This window comes from Lathyrus oleraceus, chromosome 2, assembly GCF_024323335.1.
Source record: "Lathyrus oleraceus cultivar Zhongwan6 chromosome 2, CAAS_Psat_ZW6_1.0, whole genome shotgun sequence".
NCBI lineage: Eukaryota > Viridiplantae > Streptophyta > Magnoliopsida > Fabales > Fabaceae > Lathyrus > Lathyrus oleraceus.
The window spans coordinates 74,241,939-74,258,788 of record NC_066580.1 but is presented as its reverse complement, the minus strand read 5'-3'; positions in this window follow the sequence as shown (position 1 = coordinate 74,258,788).

Here is a 16,850-nt window from a genome sequence, read left to right as displayed (position 1 = left end):
TTAACAATTTAAAATAAATCAACTTAATCAATAAACAATAATAATAAACCAAAATAATAATCATAATAGTAATAATAATTAGTAATAATAGTAATAATAATTAGAAATAATAGTAATAATCAATAATAACTAAAAAAATAAGTAAAAAAAACAAAAATAAATTAAAACAATAATAATAAGTAAACAATAACAATCACTAATAAAAGTTAAAAATAATAATTAATAAAACTAAATAAGAATAAGAATAATAAATAAATAATATTAAAAACAATAATAAATTAAATTAGTAAATATTAATGACAATAATAATAATAATCAAAATAATAATAGTAATAAGTAATCCATAAACAATAATAATAATAATAGACAATATATATTAACAATTATAAATAATAGAAATAATAATAATATATAAAAAATAAATAATAAACAATAATAGTAACAAAAATGATAAATAACAATAATAATTATAATAATAAGGATAAAAGTAATGAATAATAAAAATAATAGTAATAACTAGTAACTTTAGAATACTAGTTAATAATAATAATACTAATTGAAAAGAAAAAAACAGAAAAGAAAAGAAAAGGAAATAAAATAGAAAAAATGAAAATTAGAAAAAAGGATGGGGTGGTTGATTAAGATGCAGAGAAAGATATTTATGAAATTTCAAAATGCAAAACAATATCCTCTCATCACACGACATATGTCAAAGGGAGTTTAAAAAAAAAATAAAAAAAATCTGCTTTCTAGCCCTCTCAACGTGTATCATCATCAGAAGAAGAAATACAATCTCCTTCTACTCCATACCATTCTTTCTCGAGGTGCATAAAAACAAAACCCCATTTTCTTAAAAAAACGGAAAAACTCCTCCCCTCTATTCTCTCTCTTGTTCATCTTGTTTCTTCTTAATCAAAACAAACATATAACAATAAATCAACAAAACATGGAAATCAAAAGAAGAAAAAAAAAACATACAAACCAAACGGCAGAGGGATCAGAATCGGAGAGGATATGACGGTGAGCAATAGTTGATAGTTAGCCTGGTACAATTACTAAGGCGCATGGAGGGATGATGTGTGTGGAATTTGTGATGGCGGTTTGGAAACGTAAATACAACGATGCTTAGTGATGGTGTTTAGACGTGTGTTTGTTGTTTGGTTATAGTGAGAAAAACATGGTTGTTATTTTGTTGTCGGCATGAATAGTAGCGGTCGGTGAAATTGAGTTGATGAAGGAAGCTTAGTCGTTGGTGAGGTATGTTCGTTTGAAGGTGTGTGTGGAGGATGGTGGCTCCATGGTTGATCTAGATGGAGGTGGAGTGTTTGATGGTCGAAAGTTTGAACTTGAAGTGATGAGAATAGTGTTTCGGTTGGAAATTGTGAGAATAATGACGTTGGATCGAGTATTTGTTTTTTTGTTCTGTTTTGAAAGTGTTGATTTTAATCTTGAGTTTAACGATCAACTACGTCAATAAAAAATAAATGAAATTGGTAAATTTGTAAAACTTCAAGGGAATGGGGGTACAGTTTGTCGAATGAGGATATAATACAATAATAATTCAAGCTCAAAAAACAATTGTAAATAAAAGAACTCGTTATAAGAAGCCCTAAGATAAAGTCAACAGACTCGAAATAAAATCAAGAAATTTGAACTACATAATTTAGCGCTATGTTAAGCAACCGTAAAGCGATTCATGTAGGAATCACCCTATCCTCGGTCAACAAGACTCTATGCGCTTAAGCAATTTCTGAAGTAAAATTGAACTTTTATCTCTAAAATTGCAAGGCATATGTGAAAAACCGATGATTTAAATGACAAAACGAAACAAAAATTGAACTAAACGAATTTAGCATTATGTTAAGCAACAGTAAAGCGATTCATGTAGGAATCACCCTATCTGACGCCAGTCAACAAAAATTTATGCATTGAAGTTATTTCTAAATTTAAATTGAATTGTTAACTCTGAAATTGCCAAGCATCTTTGAAAAACCAATGGGACCAACAAATAGAATTTTTACTTTAACAATTTAAAATAAATCAATTTAATGAATATCCAATAATAATAATCCATAATAATAATAATAATAATAATAATAATAATAATAATAATTAGCAATATAATAATAATCAATAGTAATAAACAAAAATAATTAAGAAAACTAAAAATAAATTAAAACGATAATAATAATAATAATAAGTAAGCAATAATAATCCATAAAAAAATTTAACAAAAATAAAATAAAAAATAAAAAAATAAACAATAATAATAATATAATAATTAGTTATAAATAATAATAATAATAGACAGTAAATATTAACAATTGTAAATAATGGGAATAATAATAATGATAATTAGTCATAAAAAATAATAATAATAATAATAATAATAATAATAATAATAATAATAATAGACAGTAAATATTAACAATTGTAAATGATGGGAATAATAATAGTATACAAAAAATAAATAATATAGAATAATAATAAATAATAATAATAATAATAAAAAATATGAATAACAATAATTATTATAATAATAATGATAATAGTAATGAATAATAATAATAATAGTAAAAATTAGTAAGGATAGAATAATTAATAATAATAATAATAATAATAATAATAATAATAACAATAACAATAATAATAATAATATGTAAAAAGTAAAAAAAAATGAAAAAAAAAACAGAGAAAATGAAAATTAGAAACAAAAGATGGGGCGGTTGATTAAGATGCTGAGAGAGATTTTTATGAAATTTCAAAATGAAAAAAGTCTCCTCTCATCACACCACATATGTCAAAGGGAGTTTAAAAAATAAAACAAAAAATCTCCTTTCCAGCCCTCTCAACGTGTATTATCAGAAGAACAAAAAAATACAATCTCCTTCTTCTCCAAACCATTCTTTCTCGAGGTGCATAAAAACAAATCCCCATTTTTTAAAAATCCAAAAACTCCTGCTATCTATTCTATCTCTTGTTCATCTTGTTTCTTCTCAATCAAAACAAACATATAACAACAACTCAACCAAACATGAAAATTAAAAGAAGAAGAAGAAGAAGAAGAAAAAAAGTGTACAAACCAAACAGCGGAGGGATCAAAATCAAAGAGGCTGCGGCGTTGAGCAACAATCGATAGTGGTTCTGGTACAAGTTGGGAGGTGCGAGGAGGGAGGACATGTGTGGAAGTTGTGTTGATGATTTAGAAACATAAATGCAATGATGATTAGTGATGGTGTTTAGACGTGTGTTTGTTGTTTCGTTACAGTGAGGAAAACATGGTTGTTATTTTGTTGCCGGTATGAATAATAACGGTCAGTAAAATTGAGATGATGAAGGAAGCTTGGTCGTTGTTTGAAGGTGTGTGTGGAGGATGGTGGCTCCATGGTTGATATAGATGAAGGTGGAGTGTTTGACGGTCGAACGTTTGAGCTTGAAGTGATGAGAATAGTTTTCGGTTGGAAGTTGTGAGAATAGTGACGTTGGGTCGAGTATTTTTTTTTAATTCTTTTTTGAAAGTGTTGATTTTAATCTTGAGTTTGACGATCAAGTAAGACAGTAAAAAATAAACAAAAGAGGTATATTTATTACACTTCACGGGAATGAGAAAATAACAAAAAGAAACGAAAATTGAACTAAAAGAATTTAGAGGTATATTAAGCAATCGTGAAGCGTTTCATATAGGAATCACCCTATCAGAGGTCAGTTTCTAAAGTTAAATTCATTTTTTAACTCCGAAATTGCCAAGCGTCTTTGAAAAACTAATGAGACCAACAAATTGAATTTTTTTCCTTTAACAATTTTAAATAATCAATAATAATAAACCACAATAATAATAATAATAATAATTACCAATAATAGTAATAATCAATAATAATTAAAGAAAATAATTAACTAAAATAATAACAATAATAATAATAATAATAAATAAATAAATAAATAATAATAATAACAACAACAACAACAATAAATATAATTAGTAAGAATTAAAGACAATAATTAAAATAATAATAATAATAATAATAATAATAATAATAATAATAATTAGTCCATAAACAATTATAATAATAGACAAAATATTAACAATAGCAATAATAGAAATAATAATAATATACAAAAAAAATAATAAACAATAATTATTATTAATAATAACAAAAATGATGAATAACAATAATAATTATAATGATAGTGATAGCAATAGTAAAAAATAGTAACTTAATAATAATTAATAATAATAATAATAACAATAATAATAATAATAATAATAATAATAATAATAAACTGAAAACAGAGAAAATGAGGGGAAAAATTAAAATAAAACAGAGAAAATAAAAATAAGAAAAAAAAGGATGGGGCGGTTGATTTAGATGCAGAGAGATTTTTATGAAATTTCAAAATGCAAAAAGTCTCCTCTCATCACATGACATGTGTCAAAGGGAGATTAGAAAATAAAATGAAAAATCCTTTTTTTTTTAGAAACTGAAAACTCTTCCCCTTTATTCTTTCTCTTGCTCATCTTGTTTCTTCTCAATCAAAACAAACATATAACAACAACTAAATCAAACCTGAAAATTAAAAGAAGAAAAAAATGTATAAACCAAATGGCAGAGGGATCAGAATCGGAGAGGATGCGACAATGAGCAACAACCAATAGTGGTTCTAGTACAATTACGGATGTGTGCGAAGGGAGGACGTGTGTGGAAGTTGTGATGACGGTTTGGAAGCAAAATGTGACGATGCTTAGTGATGGTGTTTAGCCGTGTGTTTGTTGTTACGTTGCCGACATTAATAGTAGTGGTTGGTGAAATTGAGTTGATGAAGGAAGCTTGGTCATTGGTGAGGTATGTTCATTTGAAGGTGTGTGTGGAGGATGGCGGCTCCATGGTGGATCAAGATGGAGGTGGGGTGTTTGATGGTCGAAAGTTTGACCTTAAAGTGATGAGAACAGTGTTTCGGTTAGAAGTTATGAGAATAGTGACGTTAAATCGAGTACACTTTGCGAGAATGAGGATACAATACAACAAAAATATAAGCTCAAAAGATAATTGTAAATAAAAAAAAATCTTGTTGTAAGAAGACCCAAGAGAAAGATAAGGGACTCGAAATAACAAAATAAGAAATTTGAACTACATAATTAAGCGATGTGTTAAAAATCCTAAAGCGATTCATATAGTAATCACCATATCTGAGGCCGGTTAATAAGACTTTATGTGCTTAAGTAATTTCTGAAGTTAAATGGAATTTTTAACTCTGAAATTGCAAGGCATTTGTGAAAAACCAATGATTTAAATGACAAAAAGAAACAAAAATTGAACTAAAAGAATTTAGCGCTATATTAAGCAATCGTAAAGCGATTCATGTAGGAGTCACTTAATCTAAGATCGGTTAACAAAACTTTATGCATTTAAGTAATTTCTAAAGTTAAATTCAATTTTTAACTCTGAAATTGCCAAGCATCTTTGACAAAACCAATGGGACCAACAAAACAGATTTTTTTTACTTTAATAATTTAAAATAAATCAATTTAATCAATATCCAATAATAATAAACCATAATAATAATAATAATAATAAGCAATAATAGTAATAGTCAATAATAATTGACAAAAATAATTAACAAAAATAAAAATAAACGAAAACGATAATAATAATAATAATAAGTAAACCATAATAATCCATAACAAAAGTTAACAATAATAATAATTAACAAAAATAAATTAAAAAAATAAAAAAGTAAATAATAGTAATAATTAGTCATAAACAATAATAATAATAATAATAATAATAATAGACAGTAAATATTAACACTTGTAAATAATAATAATAATAATAATAATAATAATAATAATAATTAGTCATAATAACAAAAAATATGAATAACAATAATAATTATAATGATAATGATAATAGTAATGAACAATAATAATAATAATAATAATAATAATAATAATAATATAATAGTAAGAATTAGTAACTATAGAATAATTAATAATAATAATAATAATAATAATAATAATAATAATAATAATGACAATAAAAATACTATGTAATAAGAAAAAAAATAGAGAAAATAAAAATTAGAAACAAAGGATGGGGTGGTTGATAAAGATGTAGAGAGAGATTTTTATGAAATTTCAAAATGCAAAAAGTCTCATCTCATCACACGACATATGTCAAAAGTAGTTTAAAATATAAAACAAAAAATATCCTTTCCAGCCCTCTCAACGTGTATTATCAAAAGAAGAAAAAAAAATACAATCTCCTTCTTCTCCAAACCATTCTTTCTCGAGGTGCATAAAAACAAAACCCCATTTTTTGAAAAAAATTGAAAACTCCTCCCCTCTATTCTTTCTCTTATTCATCTTGTTTCTTCTCAATCAAAACAAACATGAAAATTAAAAGAAGAAAACATACAAACTAAACGGCGGAGGGATCGAAATCGGAGAGGATGCGGCGGTGAGCAACAACCGATAGTGGTTTTGGTACAAGCTGGGAGGTGCGAGGAGGGAGGACATGTGTGGAAGTTGTGTTGATGGTTTGGAAACGTAAATGCAATGATGGTTAGTGATGATGTTTAGACGTGTGTTTGTTGTTTCGTTATAGTGAGGAAAATATGGTTGTTATTTCGTTGCCGGTATGAATAGTAGCGATCGATATAATTGAGTTGATGAAGGAAGCTTGGTCGTTGGTGAGATATGTTCGTTTGAAGGTGTGTGTGGAGGATGATGGCTCCATGGTTGATCTAGATGGAGGTGGAGTGTTTGACGGTCGAACGTTTGAGCTTGAAGTGATGAGAATAGTGTTTCGGTTGGAAGTTGTGAGAATAGTGACGTTGGATTGAGTATTTGTTTTTTTGTTCTTTTCTGATAGTGTTGATTTTAATCTTGAGTTTGACGATCAACTAAGACAGTAAAAAATAAAGGAAAGCTGTATATTTATTACACTTCATGGGAATGAGAAAATGACAAAAAGAAACGAAAATTGAACTAAAAGAATTTAGAGCTACGTTAAGTAATCGTAAAGCGATTCATGTAGGAATCACCCTATCTGAAGTCGGTTTCTGAAGTTAAATTCAATTTTAACTCCGAAATTACCAAGCATCTTTGAAAAACTAATATGACCAACAAATTGAATTTTTTTCTTAAACAATTTAAAATAATCAATAATCAATAATAATAAACCATAATAATAATAATAATAGTAGTAGTAGTAATAATGATTAGCAATAATAATAATAATAATAATCAATAACAATTAAAGAAAATAATTAACAAACAAATAAATAAATTAAAACAATAATAATAATAACTAAATAATAGTAATCCATAAAAAAGGTTAACGATAACAATTAACAAAATAAATAAAAACAATAATAATAAATAAATTATAATAACAACAACAACAACAACAAATAAATTTAATTAGTAAATATTAAAGACAATAATAATAATAATAATAATAATAATGATAATAATAGTAATTAAGTCATAAATAATTATAATAATAGACAATAAATACTAACAATTATAAATAGTAGAAATAATAATAATATACAAAAGGTAAATAATAAACAATAATAATTATTAATAATAACAAAAATATTGAATAACAATAAGAATTATAATGATAATGATAATAGTAATGAATAATAATAATAATAGTAAAAATTAGTAACTTAAGAATAACTAATAATAATAATACTAATAACAATAATTCTAATAATAATAATAATAATAATAATAATAATAATAATAATAATAATAATAATAATAATAATATAAAATAGAAAAAAATATAAGAAAAAAAATTAAAATAAAAGATAGAAAATGAAAATAAGAAAAAAAGGATGGGGCGGTTGATTAAGATGCAGAGAGAGATATTTATGAAATTTCAAAATGCAAAAAATCTCCTCTCATCATACGACATATGCCAAAGGGAGTTTAAAAAATAAAATGAAAAATCTCCTTTCCATCTCCCTCAACGTGTATTATCAGAAGAAGAAAAAAAATACAATCTCCTTCTTCTCCAAACCAATCTTTCTTGAGGTGCATAAAAACAAAATCCCATTTTTTTTTAAAAACTGAAAACTCCTCCCCTCTATTCTTTCTCTTGTTCATCTTATTTCTTCTCAATTAAAACAAACATATAACAAAAACTAAATCAAACATGAAAATTAAAAGAAGAAAAAAACATGTACAAACCAAATGGAAGAGGGATCAGAATCAGAGAGGATGCGACATTGAGCAACGACCGATATTGGTTTTGGTACAATTTATCGAATGAGGATACATTACAACAATAATATAAGCTCAAAAGACAATTGTAAATAAAAAAATCTCGTTGTAAGAAAGCCCAAGAGAAAGATAAGGGACTCGAAATAAAAATCATGAAATTTGAACTAGATAATCATGCGATATGTTAAAAATCGTAAAGCGATTCATATAGGAATCACCGTATTTGAGACCGGTCAATTAGACTTTATGCGCTTAAGTAATTTATGAAGTCAAATTGAATTTTTAACTCTGAAGTTGCAAGGCATATGTGAAAAACCGATGATTTAAATGACAAAAAGAAACGAAAATTGAACTAAAAGAATTTAGCGCTATGTCAAGAAATCATAAAGCGAGTCATATAGGAATCACCCTATCTAAGATCGGTTAACAAAACTTTATGCATTTAAGCAATTTCTGAAGTTAAACTCAACTTTTAACTCCAAAATTGCCAAGCATCTTTGAAAAACCAATGAGACCAACAAACCGAATTTTTTTATTTAACAGTTTAAAATAAATCAATTTAATCAATAATCAATAATAGTAAATCACAATAATAATAATAATAATAATAATAGTAATAATAATTAGCAATAATAGTAATAATCAATAATAATTAAAGAAAATAGTCAACAAAAACAAAAATAAACGAAAAATAATAATAATAACAAGTAAACAATAATAATCTATAATAAAAGTTAACAAAAATAATTAACAAAAATAAGTAAAAATAATAATAATAACTAAATAATAATAACAACAACAACAATAAATTTAATTAGTAAATATTAATGACAATAATAATAATAATAATTAGTCCATAAACAATAATAATAATAGATAATAAATATTAACAATTATAAATAATAGAAATAATAATAATAGTATTTTACAAAAAATAAATTATAAACAAAATATTTAATAATAATAACAAAATTGATGAATAACAATAATTATAATGCTAATGATAATAGTAATAAATAAATAATAATAATAATAATAATAATAATAATGATAATAATAGCAAAAATTAGTAACTTAATAATAATTAATAATAATAATAATAATAATAATAACAATAATAATAGTAATAATAATAATAATAATAATAATAATAATAATAATAATAAGTAAAAAGAAAAAAAACAGTGAAAATGAAAATTAGAAAAAAAAAGGATGGGGCGGTTGATTAAGATGCAGAGAGAGATTTTTATGAAATTTCAAAATGCAAAAAGTCTCCTCTCAGCACATGACATGTGTCAAAGGGAGTTTAAAAAATTAAACAAAAAATCTCCTTTCTAGCCCTCTCAACTTGTATTATCAAAAGAAGCAAATATAGATTCTCCTTCTTCTCCAAACCATTCTTTCTCAAGGTGCTTAAAAAAAACCCCATTTTTAAAAAAAACTGAAAACTCGTGCCCTTTATTCTCTCTCTTGTTCATCTTGTTTATTCTCAATCAAAACAAACATATAGCAACAACTCAACCAAACATGAAAATTAAAAGAAGAAGAAAAAAACGTACAAACAAAATAGTAGAGGGATCGAAATCGGAGAGGATGCGGCAGTGAGCAATGACCGATAGTGGTTTTTGTAAAGTTACGGAGGCGCGCAGAGGGAGGACGTGTGTGGAAGTTGTGATGACGATTTAGAAGCGTAAATGCAATGATGCTTAATGATGGTGTTTAGCTGTGTGTTTGTTGTTTCGTTACACTGAGGAAAACATGGTTGTAATTTCGTTGCCGACATGAATAGTAGCGGTCTGTGAAATTGAGTGTATGAAGGAAGCTTGGTCATTGATGAGGTATGTTCGTTTGAAGGTGTGTGTTGAGGATTATATCTCCATGGTGGATCTAGATGGAGGTGGAGTGTTTGATGGTCGAAAGTTTGAGCTTGAAGTGATGAGAATAGTGTTTCGGTTGGAAGTTGTGAGAATAGTGACATTTGATTCAGTATTTGTTTTTTTTTCTTTTCTAAAAGGGTTGAGTTTAATCTTGAGTTTGACGATCAACTAAGACAATAAAAAACAAACAAAAGCAGTAAATTTATTGCACTTCACGGGAATGTGGGTATAGTTTATCAAATGAGGATACAATACAACAATAATACAAGCTCAAAAGACAATTGTAAATAACAAAATCTTGTTCTAAGAAGGCCCAAGAGAAAACAAATGGACTCGAGATAAAACCAAGAAATTTGAATTACATAATTTAGCGCTATGTTAAGAAATCGTAAAGCGATTAATGTAGGAATCACCCTATCTGAGGCCGATCAACAAGACTCTACACGCTTAAGCAATTTCTGAAGTTAAATCGAATTTTTAACTCTGAAATTGCAAGACATATGTGAAAAACTGATGATTTGAATGACAAAAAGAAACGAAAAATTAAACTAAAAGAATTTAATGTTATGTTAAGCAATCGTAAAGCGATTCATGTAGGAATTACCCTATATGAGGTCGATCAACAAAACTTTATGCGTTTAAGCAATTTCTGAGGTTAAATTGAATTTTTAACTCCGAAATTGCCAAGCATCTTTGGAAAACCAATGTGACCAACAAATCAAATTTTTTTCTTTAACCATTTAATCAATAAACCATAATAATAAACCACAATAATAAACCACAATAATAATAATGATAATAGTAATAATAAAAAATAATTAACAAAAACAAAAATAAATAAAAATAATAATAATAATAATAATAATAATAGTAATAATAATAATAATAATAATAATAATAATAATAATAATATTAATAATATGTAAACAACAATAATCCATAATAAAAGTTAAAAATAAGAATAATGATAAAAAATAAATAATAATAACAACAACAACAATAAATTTAATTAGTAAATATTAACAAAAGTAATAATAATAATAATAACTAATCCATAAACAATAATAATAATAGACAATAAATAGTAACAATTGTAAATAATATACAATACAATGAGAGAGAGAGAGAGAGAGAGAGAGAGAGAGAGAGAGAGAGAGAGAGAGAGAGAGAGAGAGAGAGAGAGAGAGAGAGAGAGAGAGAGAGAGAGAGAGAGAGAGAGAGAGAGAGAGAGTGTGAGAGATTTTTACTCCAAGAGTAAGTTTAAAGACTTACTCCAAATATTAACCCTTGATTTGCCCTAATCTAACGGATTTAATTGATTATTTAAATTTAATATCTAAAATCTATGTACAATAAAAGGAGCGCATTTAAAGCAACTTACACCACCTTCTAGACTCAGATTCCATCACCTCAGACCTGGGGGTAGGTGATGCCGTAAGGATCATTACATCCATCAAACTTAGAAAAGGAAGAGAGTTTGAAATCTTCAGAGATAAGGGCCCTCATATTCCGTATGAGAGTGGTTAGGGATCCAACAGGTCCACCTCTTTCGGGGGATTGACCTCTTGTTGGCGCTTCCCGATGTTCTAGATGTCATATTCCAACATCCAGTTGTAGCATCGTAATTTGTCCATGGGGGCTCGCATCTTGGCCATGGCATTGGCACCGCCTGTACCACTGGTACCCTCCGGAGTATGGGGTGGAGCTCTTATGTTCACTATGGTCGATAATAGTTAGGGGTTAGAGTTAAGGGTATAATATGGAAGGTGATGGTTGTTTAAAAGGGTTGTGGCCTAAGTTAGTTTTAACAGGCCCCATGGTGGACGTCATTGTACTGTCCAAAAAATATAATGTGTGTGTGTGTCCCACCTACAATGGTAGGGAGACCCAGAGGCCCTAGTAGATATATTACAAATTTGGGGGGCGAGGGATAGCTCACAGAGGCAAGTAACCCTATATGGTGGTTTACGAGGTTGTTTTAGGGACCAACTCTTGTGAGGTGAAAGGCCTTGTTGGTGGCCGGTGTTGGTGGGTTGCAGGCGGGGGTTAGATTGACAGTGTTAGGACTACTAGGAGCTTAGTGCTCTTTGAGTAGTAGTAAGGTTTTTCCCCCTTTATCCTCATGAGGGATAGTATATTTATAGGGATTCCTAAGGCCTAGGGATTTTCTCCATATACATGGTCTTAACCGTTCCACTCTTACTAGGGAGGTTATTGACCACATATCTTCTCGGAGTCAGTGATGACTCTCTCTTACTTAACTCCCATGTTGGGTGGACCTCTTGGGCGACTCCTTTGGATTCCGTCTGGGCGACCGAATTGTTAGGCGACGACACTCTAGTCTAGGGCTTTACCAAATATAACACTATAAGGAGCAAAAATAAGAAAACTCTCTAGTACCCAATATTAAAGAAAGATTAATATGAAAGGAAGAAGATAACAAAATTACAAAGAGGTACCTGACTCCAGGGTTTAAGCCTACCATCCCAAAATTATCCTACCCTAACATAAGCTACATTACAACCTTAAAAGTCCTTAAATATGTGTGTTTAAATAGGATCTGACTGATTTTGCAAATAACTTGCAAATTAATGATTTTTTACTCGTGTATGTTGATTGACTGAACACCCTTGAAATTGAGTGCACGATGGTGAGTAGAGAGATAGATTGAGTACTGGTGCTGGAAGAACTGATATGAGTTGATTAGATCAAAGCATGGAACGAATGTCTCGATTAGCAAAAGTAAGTGACATTCAATTAATGAGGTTTGTGATATTTTTTGACAAAGTTTCAATGTGCATACAGGTTACATGAGGACAAGCAACATAATAAGTTTAGGGTTGTGATGACATGCTATCGTTGCACATCATTTAGAAAGAAAAATTGGACAAATCAGGTTAAAATGAGAAAGTTAGAAGCAAAAGTGTGGAAAAAGTATGGGAAAGTGACAAAGGGTGAAGAAAAAGACTTACTGTGAAAATTGGTGAAAAAGGAGAAAAAACACGTTGAAGCCATGAAATCAATGCGATCACGCCATTTTAGAACGCGTTTGTTATGCCTTCATTACGCAACGCATCCACATTGCTCCTTAGCCCGGTCGCATTAGGGTGCTTTCTTGACATGCTTTTTGGGGCTTTAAAAGAAAAAGGTGGAAAATAAAATAAGGGTTCGGTTTCCTAGAGAGAAGGTGACAAATTTGGGCTATTTTAAAGTTTATGGAGGCCATTGGAGAACTTAGTCTTCAGTGATTATTCCTGATCTTTGAGTCTACACTTATGGTATTGATCAATTTCAACACTAGTATCTAGGTTTCTCTTAGGTCTTATTTGATGATGAACCTATTTGTATTTTATTGGGACATATGATCGAATGACGTTAATGTAATTGTCTTGACTCTCTGTTATTATTCAGTTATAGATTGTGCTCATTGCATCTTGTTTGTTATCGCATTCAATTTGATTTTAATAAGTAATGGCTACTGACCTTATGGCTATTTATATGAACTACTATAATTGTTAAATTCTCTAATTGATTAGAGATAGGATACTTAGGAATTGTTACTTAAGGACTAACGCACTTTGTTGCCTAGTATGACGGTACAATTGGCTTGAGGGATAAGGGAATTGATACTTAGACTAGTGAGTTATACGCCAAAGGATTGGGTGTAGCGACAAAGTTAGTATGTCATGTAATTCTGTAGTCATTGCATGTTTGTTAACGTGTGTTTCATCAATAAAGTAGAAATAGGGGATTCTGATAATAAGACTTGACCATCATTATCATCATTGTTATAAAAAATATTTCTTCTGTTTTCGACCAAACAATTCTGGAAAAAAAACCTCATTTATTATTTTTACTTATATCGCACAACATTCCTTGTTCTAAATTCGTAATCCATGCGGAGAGGATTTATTTTATTACTTCGATTACAATGCTAGTACACTTTCTAGTAAACTATTATCAATTACATTCAGCTATTGACTCAGAATCTAGGAAAATACTATAGGTGTAACCGATTGACATATTATGTTAACCAGTTGCATTTACCTATGGTGAGTTTTGTTTGAAAAATATAAATGGGTGTGATCGGTTATACTATTATGTCAATTGGGTACATGTATGTGAATTACTCTTTTTCTCTTAACAATTATCCCTCAAGTCACATGGTTTAAATATTTTGGATCTGTAATATAAAATGATGGAGAAATAGAAGGGGGTGTAAATCATCGAATTTAAGTTGGATGGTTGAAATGGAGAAAGGCATCAGGTATTTTGTATGATGCAAAGGCACCGCTCAAGTTGAAGAGAAAGTTTTATCAGATTGCCGTAAGACCTGCAATTTTGTACGGGGTACAATGTTGGATGGTTAAGAATCATCATAGGAATAAAGTAAGTGTAGTGGAGATGAGGATGTTGCGGTGGATGTGTGGTAAGACTCGACAAGATAAAATTAGAAATGGAAAAATTAGATAGAGTTCGGGATAACGCCTATAGTGGAGAAGATGGTGGAAAATAGACTGAGGTGGTTTGGGCATGTTGATAGAAGACCTTTGGATTATGTAGTGAGAAGAGTGTGCAAAATTGAGAGAAGATAGAGGAAGGGGGGGCCTAGAAAGATTATAAGAGAAGTTATGAAAAAAGATATCGAGATTAATAATTTAGATAGAAGAATGGTTTTTGATAGAACATTATGGCCAAAGTTGACGATCCATGTAGCCGACCCCATCTAGTGAGATAAGGCTTAGTTGTTGTTGTAGAATTATTTTTAAAATAATCATTTAAATAATAGTATCTATAAATATCCACAAATATCTCAAAGTTGCTCATTTGTTAGATATTTGCACGAGTATGAATATCATATTTATTTAACGAAACGAATATCGAAAGACTAATATATTCTTGCACTACGCCAAATAAGGGAAAAGAGGGCGCTTATTTTGGCCTATAACAGCGCTTTTAAGCACCCTCTAAAGTGGCGCTGGCATAGGTAAAGACAGCGCTTTGTTTTCCTGGAGAAAGCGCTGTCTAAAGTGGCCACATTATAGTGCGCTTTCAGAAAAAAGCGCCCTATGGAGTGGTCCATAAAGGGACACCTTAGAGGGCGCTTTTAGGAAAAAGCGCCCTCTAAAGTTGTCAATGTAAAGTGTTTAGAGGGCGCTTTCAGGAATAAGCGCCCTCTAAAGTTGTCAATGTAAAGTGTTTAGAGGGCGCTTTCAGGAAAAAGCGCCCTCTAAAGTTGTCAATGTAAAGTGTTTAGAGGGCGCTTTCTGGACAAAGCGCCCTCTAAAGTGTTAGTTATTTTAAAAAAATTTGTTTGAAAAACAGTGGATATTTAATTGGTAACCTGTTCGCATGCTGCAAAAGTGTAAAATTCATATTGATTTCATCCTTTAATCCAATGTTATACACCATTAATCCATTGATATATACAACATGAATCCATTTATATACAACATTAATCCTCCATATATACAACATTAATATATGATTCTTTGATCAACAATATACAACAACATATTCATGATTTAGTAAAATTACAACAACAATATACAACATATATACAACAACAACATACAACAACAACATTCCATACATATATGTACAACAATATACAACCTAGCTATATGATTCTTTGATCAACAATGAATTGACACAATTCATCCTTGATTTCATCCAAATTTGCTCTTGAGTAAGTTTTGTATTCCTCAAAGTACTACAATTAAGAGAATAAAACATATTCATGATTTAGTAACAAATTAGATGAAATATTCGATAATATTAAAATAAACCCTAAGTTATTATTCCATACCATTTTTGGGATGTCTATACGATTCAACGCAATGATGTCTCTCATAAATCTCAATACAAAAAATCCGCAATCGACCGAATTATTTTGCTGAGGACACTACACAGAAAAACAAACAATATATATATAGTTAATTTCTTACAAACACTATTATAAGCAAAAAAACAAACACTATTATAAGCAAAAATAAGATACTTAATATATACCTGAACTCTGATCCAGGTAATGTCCTTCCTATTGCGGTATTTCTTTTTCAATCTAAATTTTATTATTGCCCTAACAAAATAAAAACGTATATTGAGATCAATCTGACAGACATAATTAAATATACAAATACACACGAATATTTAGGGGAATTTCACTTACGCGTCAATCGTCTTCTTCATATTCGGATATTTACTCCAATCACCCGATAAAGAATCGAGATAATACACTATTAGTCTCGAAAGATCCATAGAAACCAACACCCAGTGACCACTGTAAAATAAAACAAAAATTTAGATGAATGAAAATTTTCTACGTAAAAGATATACATAGATTAGAATGAAATTATTAGAAAGAAAATCTAACCTGTTGCCAGAATTAAACGGTAAAAAATACAAACTGGGTGTAGTATTATCGCCGACCGCCATGAATATATCGACTAGATCATTCTTTACGGATGTTGGATTATTCGTTATTAACGTTGCATTGATACGGGAAGCAGCAATAAAATTGAAACGGTTACACAATTCAGTTCCCCGCATCAATGTTACATACATATACCTTAAATAGAAACATAATAAACATTAGACTACTCATTGAAATGTGTAAATAAATTGTTCAACTAAGTAAATTATAGATTGATCGGAGTACCATATGTATGTATGAATGACAGCGATGCCCAATTCGGTGTGTTCAAAAAGTTGTTGGAAGTCCTCCTTTCCAATTATTT